This window comes from Dermacentor silvarum, chromosome 3, assembly GCF_013339745.2.
Source record: "Dermacentor silvarum isolate Dsil-2018 chromosome 3, BIME_Dsil_1.4, whole genome shotgun sequence".
Lineage (NCBI taxonomy): Eukaryota > Metazoa > Arthropoda > Arachnida > Ixodida > Ixodidae > Dermacentor > Dermacentor silvarum.
The window spans coordinates 64872266-64882354 of NC_051156.1; positions in this window are offsets into that span (position 1 = coordinate 64872266).

Here is a 10089-nt window from a genome sequence, read left to right on the forward strand (position 1 = left end):
GACGACGCTAGGTCGAGTACCAGCCCGGCGACCGTGTTTGGGTCTGGACTCAGATACGCTGACGAGGACTTAGCGAGAAACTGTTACGACGCTATGTCGGGCCCTAAACATCATCCGACGTATTGGCGCACTGGACTATGAGGTCGTGCCAGACGGTATTTCGCAATCACACCGGCGCCGCGCACGACCTGAAGTCATCCACGGGGAGCGTCTTAAGCCTTTCTACGCCCGCTGATGAACTTAGGGGACTTTGTTGTTGTTTCTTTATTACGCGGGGTTTTGTTTTCGCTTTCGTGCTTGTAGCATCGGGGCGATGTTTTTTTAAGGGGAGAATTTGACACGTGTACGTGTTCACCGTTGACCGCTTCTCACCGGCTTATCGCTCGGCGCAGGACGCGCCTGCATGTATCGGAAGTTTCTCGAACGTTATCGATGCTTCTTTCCGTTGTCACTTGTCACCGACGCTTATGTAATCTGATTGTATGAGCGACGCGAATTGTCTAGTACTTTCTGGAAGACACGCGGGCCTCAAGCGGCCAGTCGCGCGGCAATTCTGCATGTATTCGCGGGCTTCTTTCACGCTCGGAAAAATACTTTTATGTCGCACGTATTGAGCAACAGAAAGCTGTATCGGGAGTTTTTCATGTTGCTCAACAATTTTCTCATTGACACTTTGATAATTAGGACATTACTTCTCGAGTTAGATAATTAATTAAAATAATTAAATCGCAGTAACGAAAAAAAAATACTGGCTGCTACTCCACTGTACTGGAAACAATACGCACAAGGTTTGCTTCGCGTAACGCCGTTCCTTTTCTGAATAGTGCTGCGTGATAGCTGGGACACCCTGTATATACAGGGTGTTACATTTTAGCTAATTAACTTTTTAATTAATTAATGTACGGCACATCTTTCAATCTACGAATTATAGCCGATGAGTTCGCAAGGTGTATCCACTTGGAACTAATCCTCAGGACTGAACCAGTTTCGAGACATTAATTTTCAATGTGTCCGACGAAATGCATGGGCGTTCCAGTTAACTTTGTGTTTTATTGCATAAAACAGCGTTGCCCTCGAAAAGTTATCTGGAACACCCAGGCATTTCGTCGAACACTTTGAAAATTAATATCTCGAAACTGGTTCAGTCCTGAGAATTCGTTCCAAGTGGATACGCCTTGCGAACTCATCGGCTATAATTCGTAGATTGAAAGATGCGCCGTGAAATAATGAATTATGAAGTTATTAGCCTAACCATGTTAATTATTCAATTAGGTGTTTTGCATTCTAGTGGAAGTAATGACCGCCTCATCGAGTAGTTGAGATCCAGGATTAGAATTGCGCTATCGGTCATAGGCAATTTTTCAAAATTTGGTGCGGCTAAAATGAAGCACCCTGTATATATATATATATAGACAGCCTTTGCTAACAATTTTCTATTTCTCGCTTCATGGCGAAAACCATTTTATCGATCCTTCAGGCAAATTTTCGCTGTTGTTGTCGCCGTGATATGTTCCGTATGAAATCCAAAAGCCATATAAATGAGCAACCCATACACTGTGGGTGCGGGAAAAAGCACGCAACATTGAGCCGAAAAGGATAGCGGCTTGATAGGCTTTATCTTCCCACGCGCTCAGTATTCGAGTTAGTTGTAGGTCGCGTAATCAAACGCGAATGCAAGGAGAGCACGCGTCTTCTCCTCTAGCCCTGCCGTAGCCGTGAATGACTGTGCGCGGCTGACGCTTATGCGGCCTGCGTGCCATATCTAATTGTTGGTAATCATTGGCGGGCGCAATGACAAAGGGTGATCAGGGATGGCTGCTAACTTCATGCACGCTGTCTTCCTTGCCCGGCTGTCTTTCCGCGCCCCTAGTGTTGCGGAGTTAAGAGATAGAGGTCATTGCAGATCACTGACAGAGGCCGTCTGTAGTGGACATAAAAATAGGCAGACAATGATGATGTATCTAATTTTCGGAGTTGCGGTGAATCGCGTGGCTGTACGAACTGTTTTCCTCCGCTGCCGGTGTTCTTCGTAATGCTTGCGTGGTGAAAGCGAGTGCTCGAGGCATAGGCGTATCTACCGGAGGGGCAGGGGGGGCACTTGCCCCCCCCCCCTGCCCCTCCCCCTGCCCCCCCCCCACTTTTGACAGGGGGGGGGGGGCAAAGCATGCCATTTGCCCCCCCCCCCCACTTTCGAAAGCGGGCACTTTCAGCTACCCACTGGAAAGTCCAACAAAACTACAGCTGAAGCTAAATTTGATTTTTTAATGGAGTCACCACGTTAATAATGCTTTTCTTTACTACGTATCCCCGGTTTGGGCAGCGAGAATTGTGCCTCCTCGTGACGCGCTGTAGCGGGCGACGCCCGAGATCTGCCATACACGCTTGCATTGCGCAAAAGTCCTGGCGCTGGACAGTTCCACAGTTACAAATTACCGCCTAACTATAGTTGAGAAAACAGAACAATCGGCTTGGTATATTTAAACTTCGGAGGAGGGGAGAGGTCCGGATAAAGTATTTTTATCACCCACGCCCAACGATGGGTGTGCCTTACTGCACGAAATGGTTGGATTATCAAATACTGGAACTATTGAATCTCCGTCCAGAGATATATATCGTATCACCTTGAAAAATCTAATTGAACTACTTACAGGTCTAACTGCCGAATTTATTTGTGTAATCACGACTTATGGTCGTGCTAAGTCGTGATTTATTTATTTATTTATTTTTTATTTTTTTATTCATTCATTCATTCATTCATTCATTTATTCATGATACCTCAAAGGACCCAGAACGGGACATTACATGAGGGGTGGGCACGTAGGAAAATGACGGGACAGGTTAGGTGGCGTGACTTGAAAGATGATCTTCAATATCAGTTTTGAAACGGGAAATGTCGGTGATGAGGGTGATGTCAGAAGGAAGGGTATTTCATTCTCGGGCTGTGTGCAGAAAAAGTGAACGCTGATACGTGGTGGAATGGGCGCGTGGTAGATAGACTGCATTGGGATGCGTATGGCGGGAGAAACGATGCGCTGGAATGATGATTTGGTTACCTGTGGGCAGCGAATGAAAGAACCTAAAAAATAAAAAAAGACGAGCACTTTTGCGGCGGGAGGTGAGCGAGGGAAGACAACACCGGGATTTTAAGGCTGAGACACTTCTATTATAGGAGTAGTAAGAGAGAATGAACCTGGCAGCACGGTTCTGAACCGATTCAAGGGAATTAATCATATTAACCTCGTGGTTGTCATAGATAGCACTGGAATATTCTTGTTTAGAACGGATTAGGATTTTATATGCAAGTTCATTTATTCATGATACCTCAAAGGTCCCAGAACGGGACATTACATGAGGGTCTGCGAGGTGGTATATTCGTGAAAGTGAACTCGGTCGAACGTGAAGAGCCATTTCAGTGCCAATAGAACAGTTAACTGGATTTTTTCTAAAGGCCTGTGTCACTTCTGCTTTTATCGAATTCATTTTAAGGCCGTTTCTGAATAAGGGCTACCCTACTACTTGTTTCCCGGCAGGAGCAAGAACAGCAGATATTTTATATTTTGAAGAAATGAAGAGCACCTTATTGTGACGTGTTCCAAAAATTTGAACTGCGGTGGTTGCTTACGTACTCGAAAAACCGCTACTGAATACTCGCTTTCCCCCAGTTTTTATGCTTTATACATGGCATCATGTTGTTGATCCCGGTATCTTCAGTAAACAATGCGGGACACGGTGTTAATATTTATTCGAAGTACGAAACAATATCCTGAGTGACGAGCGATAAATGTTTTTTCTGTGTAGGTTCATTGCAAGCCTTTGTAGAAAGTTACATATTGAAGTGTTCCAGGGTGCCATACCGCCGCTTTCCCCGACTCCTAAAATAATTGGATGAGATATGGACTTGAATTTCTATGAAAATAGGGAGAATTCTAAGAGCAGTGCGTTACGAAAATGTCAATGTTATGGTTTAAATGCAATTGTTGCAGATAATTACTAAACCCTTGTTTTCCCATTTGTTCCCGTGCATCATACGGGATGCGTATAGGTTGCTTCTCCGTTGTTCTCGGTGAGCTAAACAAGGCATTTTGTTTATGTCTGGGGATAATGAAATTTCCTGACGAACTGAGATGTGTATTGATGAATTACTGTTTTTTTAAAGTTTCCAGCAAGAAGTGCTTCAAAGCATTACACGGGGACAAGGTTTAAAACGGAACACTAATATACGGTTAACTTTTCAAAGTATGCGATGTACTTACAGGAAACTGAAACATTAGGGCAACAGTTCGAAAAAAAAAAAAAAAAAAACAGCTTCACTAAAAATCGGGTTGTAGTTCACCAAGTTCGCACACCTCTGCCGTCTTTTTCTTTTTAGTATTGAGAGTAATTTACGTTGATTGTACTTCGTTCTGTATAACCTCGACAGTACTATTACCTTAACTAGCGATACATTTATGCTGTAGACTTAAACACCAAGTAAAATTCTTTATTTAGTAAAATTGACTGCAACAAATGTGCATTTTTTTGTGAGCTGCACTGCTCCTACTGGGTTGGATAAGAGACTTCTGGGCACTCAATGCCATTTGTCCCTGCATCACATATAGATTTTATAGCGACAAAAAATAAATGCAAATTGAAATAATTATTCGGGCCTCGATGGTTCACCATGTGTTATTGAGAAATAGGTCTATGTTACAGATAAAAATACCTGACAGATGCATTTCCAGGCTTTTTCACTTATTATAATAGTAGTTCTATATATTGAAAGACGGAAGACGACCAGGACAGGCAGCACTGGCAGACCCGTGTATTCCACCGGCACGGCCGAGGCTCAAACACGAAGAAGAGAAACAGGGATGATGATGGCTATATACAAATGAGAACGATGAAGTACGTGAAATGTGCTGACAGTATATATATATATATATGTATGTGTGTGTGTGTGAAGAGAGAGAGAGAGAGAGAGTCAGATCTGCGGTTTGCCCCCCCCCCCCCCCCCCCCCCACTCGAGAAATAGTTGGTACGCCTCTGGCTCGAGGTCATCCAGTGAGGTATTTACATGTTTACATGATCCATGCATTACACTATGCTCGCTATTTTAATTTTAGGTGTATGTTTACTACAATTTATATGGCCACTATAACTAACGTATAGACTCGTGTAAGGGCCGCACTTTACTGTCGCGATTTTGATGGTCCTTTCATGGGACTGGGCCATTTGACCTCATTTTTTAATACGTGTGTGAAATCCGCCGTAACCCTCCGCGATCGCCTCCTCTCGACATCCAGTAGCGATGCGTGAAAGTACGCTGCGCGTGACTATTCGCTGTTCAGCCCGATCAGAATCAGTGCACGGAACGCGATTGCTTCAGTTCTCGGTTGGATGTCTTGTTTTTAAATATTGGCTTTCAAGCTGGGAGTGCGGCCCGTACATGGGTGTGATCCTTACACGGATTTACACGTGTAATTGTCTAATTCGCTATCACTAATACTGCTTCGCCTTCCCGTCCAAACTGCACTCTGTTTTTTTTAAGTACTTTGAGTCCGAGTTTAAGCGCTGTTGCGCATGACTTCTAAACTTCTATTTATTCTGATTTCGAGTGAATCCGGCTTGGCATCGTTTCGGTTACTGAGTGAATTCTGTATACAAGGTGTTTTAGCGAACACTTTCAGAAATGTTTAAAGGTTGCCTGTGGCAGATAGCACAATTCTAGTTCATGAGCTCTACTCGAAGAGGCGGACATTACTTGCACAAAAAATTAAAATGCATATTCGAGTAATTAACAAAATTAATCGATTTAGTTCTTAGATAATTACCTTATGGCACATGTTGCGATATACAAATTCTAGCCGTGGAGTTAGAATCCACTTGGAACTAATTCTCAGGCTGACACCAGTGTCTAGATATTAATTCTCTTGTGCTATCGATTTAGTTCTTAGCTAATTACCTTATGGCACATGTTGCAATATACAAATTCTAGCCGTGGAGTTAGAATCCACTTGGAGCTAATTCTCAGGCTGACACCAGTGTCTAGATATTAATTCTCTAACTGCGGAGAAATGCATTGGCGTGCCAGTCACTTTCTTAAAGGAAGAGACAACCGCTCAGAACATGCATTGAGATAACCCCGCGGATGGAAGGATCGTCTATTGTATTGGCTAGAACAGGCGCTGTTTTTCTCTAAACGTGGATTTACATTTTTAATTCTTCAATAAAAGTCGTGAAAAATGACCTTTGGCGCCCCGTGCGACAAAAACATGAACCTATTTAAGAGGTCTAACACGTGACCTTCTACCAGTGTATGCTGTTCCTGGTCTTCTTATTAATATTGAAATGCAGTAAAATTCTTTCTATTATAAGTTTTTTCTAACTTACAATGTGTAGATAAGCCTTCGTTTGTAGTGAGTGGAAAAGTGGCGCTGCCTTCGCCTTCGTTTTCGATGACTTTGGCTTGGCTCGTCTATCGACTGAATAACAACGAGGGGCGCCAGCCAGCCATGACGTAGGCGTGTACTTGGAAAAAAAAAATCCTCGGATTCTCAGTCTACCGAAAACCAACCCACACAGGCCGCTACCTACACTTCGCATCCAACCATCCGGCAAACCACAAGGCATCGGTCGTAAATTCTTTATTGCAAAGAGTCGAAACTCATTGCACATTGGAATCAGATCAAAAGAAAGAAAGGAGAACGGTTCTCAATGAACTCAAAAGGAAGGGCTATACAACGGAATTCATTCGAAAAACAACCCGACAAGAAAAAAAAAAAAACTACGAGACCTCCAACCGTTGACTCCCCCTCGACCACAGAAACAAGTGTCCATCCCATACGTCAAAGGTACCAGCGAAGCTCTCAGCCGAATATTGAAAAAAGAAGGCCTCAAAGTCGCGCATAAACCGATGAACACTTTGAATATCCTCATTCCTTAACCAAAAGACCGTCGACCAAAAGAAAAAGCTCAAGGCGTCGTCTATAAAATCAGCTGTGCCGAATGTCCGGCGTCGTACATAGGGGAAACCAAAAATCTAAAAGAAAGAATCAGACGACATGAAAACGACGTCAGAACATTCAACCGAATACGCAGCGCCGTCGCCGAACATTCCGAAGACGCCGACCACAAGATTTCTTTCCAAGAAACCCAAATCCTTCAAACAGAGACAAACTGGCGAAAAAGGCTACTACTGGAGTCTTGGCACATTCAGAACACGGCGGGTAATATAAACCGCGTGAAGGGCATTCTTCCTTCTTTGTATGTTCATGGCCTTGCAGACGCGACGAAGGGGAGAAAGGACCCCCCGCTCTAGGTCAGCAACACCAAAACAACTCGTCCCTTCCCCCCCCCCCCCCCCCCCCCCCCGTCCCTCCTTAACGCATTCCCGCGACTAAAGGGCGCCCAGCATCGGTCAACCCTAGAGTCACTGGAAAAACAGAGTACCGCAAAGGTACGCGGCATGCCGGCAACATTGGGTGGCGGCGGCCATGTTCCTTCCAGACCGCCGACGCGCTGTAGCGGTGCCAGCGTGCATTGAGTAGCGTTGACTTAACTGGCGGATTTCCCCCCTAGATTTCGAGTCCCGTTTCACGAAACTGGATTATTTTTGTGTTTTTCTTCAAATGGATGCCACAAGTGACATCAGGATATCGACGGAAATGAACGTACTGCGCGGTAAGCGACGGAACGTATAAAATGTGCGGCGATGGTTCCGATGCTCTACGTGTCGCTTTTGGACTTCGTCTTGCGTCAAGTGCTATGTGCAGAGCTGCTGCAAACATACTTGTATGCGCCCAGTGAATTCGCTTGAAACGTCTTTTACATGAAAACTGGGCCCTGAGGTTGTGTTTGCGCTAAAAACGCAGCTTGACAGCCGATGGAATATGCAGTGGGTGTCCAGGTTGCCTTCATAGTGCTCGTTCGCGTCCTTTCGAAGTACAAAAGCAAGCAAATGTAAACAGCTTACTGCTGCGCTTGTTTATCTGTATAATCGGAGCAAAGTGTAAGCAGTAATTTTTATGTAGATTTATAAAGTTGCCTGTCACGTATCAGTGATAAAACGCCAGCAGCCTCTGCAAGCAAACTTCGCGTCTTGCGGCTACTGGCGTGTTTGCGAATGCGTGCTTGTAATGTTCTCGTCGATTTGTGAAATAAGCTCTCTGAAGGTAACGTTGTAAACGACTGGTTAACAGCTTTTAATTCACGCGAAACTCAAGCAGGTATCCGCATACGGCTATAAAGAATCTGTGCGAATGTTTTTTTTTTATACCTTTGATAATGTCAACCTTTTAGCGCACTTATTTCCAATCTGTTACTGTGTTCTGGAGTATTGTGTTGACATTGCCAGTACTAAACAGTGGTGCGGTTTTCCTATATTTATTTTCGATCATGCTCCTTTTATTGTATACCCTTTATGTGAATCGGATCATTAACACAAAAAGACGTTTTCGAAAAAAAAAGTTGCGAAGACACGGTAAAAACTAGGTTTCTGAAGCGGAATTGTAACATTGAGCACTTCTATGTTTTAAATGATGTTCTTGTCGCTGCACTCACGGCATAAAAATATGTATGAGGCTGTTTAAAGAGGTGCTGTGCCAGTTGACAAGCATTCGTAATCATGCTGTAGCAGGTTTGCAATAAAAATTACTATTTTACAGCCTCCCTGTATAAGGGACACCATACCATTTGTCCCCGAATTGCTTCATGCTGTCAGCAAAATTCCCATTTTCAGAACAGCATGCAGTCACAAAGTAAGATGTGGAGGCAAGCAACATATTTATTTCACAACAGTCACAACAACAATTTATTTCGTCAAGCATGACAACAGCATACCGTCTTCCGATTCGACTCTTGGTTTCTCAAAATCATCAGGAATGAAATGGTCCTATAGTTTGTCCATGGAGAAAACAAAGAAAAATAGGAATGTTAATAAACCTACCCTGTGACAGTGCTTAAAATATCTAAAGTGTAAGTAGTCGCAAAAAAAAAAAGAGTTAGGAAATCTATAGAAGACATTTTGAAGCAACATTTTCTGTGTAGACCTGGTGCTTGTTTAAAACACGTTATTCATGGGAACCGCCTCCTTTTACTTTGTAGCACAACATGCTCACTTGAAATGCATGTTTGTTGTTTCCATCGAGCCGCGCGAATCAAGCACTGCAGCTTGCTTGACATGTATGTACGTTTTCTTCAAACGCGGCGCGCAAACCCAATGAAACAGTGGAGAGCTTGCTAGAAAGTTCGTAGTGCGATGTTTTCAACAGCACTAAGTGACTTGAAACATAGGTACTGGGCAATTTTCAATAGCGCAAAACAAAGCGAGCCGCGCGAACCGAACAGTTTACTGGAAACAATAGCGCAAAGCAGAGTGGGCCTCGCGAACCGGAGACCTTACTTGAAAGATAGGTACTGGGCGATTTTCAATAGCATGAAACAAAGCGAGCCACGCGAACAGAACAGCTCACTCAAAACCACGTGTGCTAGCTACATAGTGTTCAATAGCCGCACCCAGAGCGATGAGCGTGAACTGGACAGGTAAAGTTTAGCGGTCACACGCAAGTACAGTCACTTGAAAGCAATAACTATCCAGCAAACTAGTTATTCAAGAAACTTACCTCGCACAAGCGGGTGTTCTTCGAGGGCGCGAAGTTTTTGCGGCCAATTCTGTGGAGCCACGCAGAACGTCGTTCACCGTCGTCCTTCCAGCACGGAATAGAGAAAAATGCCTTCCCGGACTCCGTTCGGTTGCTACACCCGAAGGCGCAGCAACCAGGCATGATGATGGGTTATTTCTGACGCCTGTGTTCGCAAGCGCAACGCAAGCGTTGAACGAAACGGCGAAGTGCTCTCCGTGCGCGGTGCGTGCGCTACGGGTTCGACGTGCCAACTGAAAGGGCTTGGAAGAAATATGGCGGCAAAAGGTCACGTGACACGAGCGCCCCAATCACCGGTGGCCGCGGCAGGAGGCGGCGCGCGCAAAACAAATGCGATACTCTAAAATTTTTCCAGTGACTCTAGTCAACCCAGCCGACCAGCGACGCCGAAGCCCCACCCCGCCACCTATTTTGTCTGTCTAGAACAGGTGCCCTGCCAAGTGTCACCGCA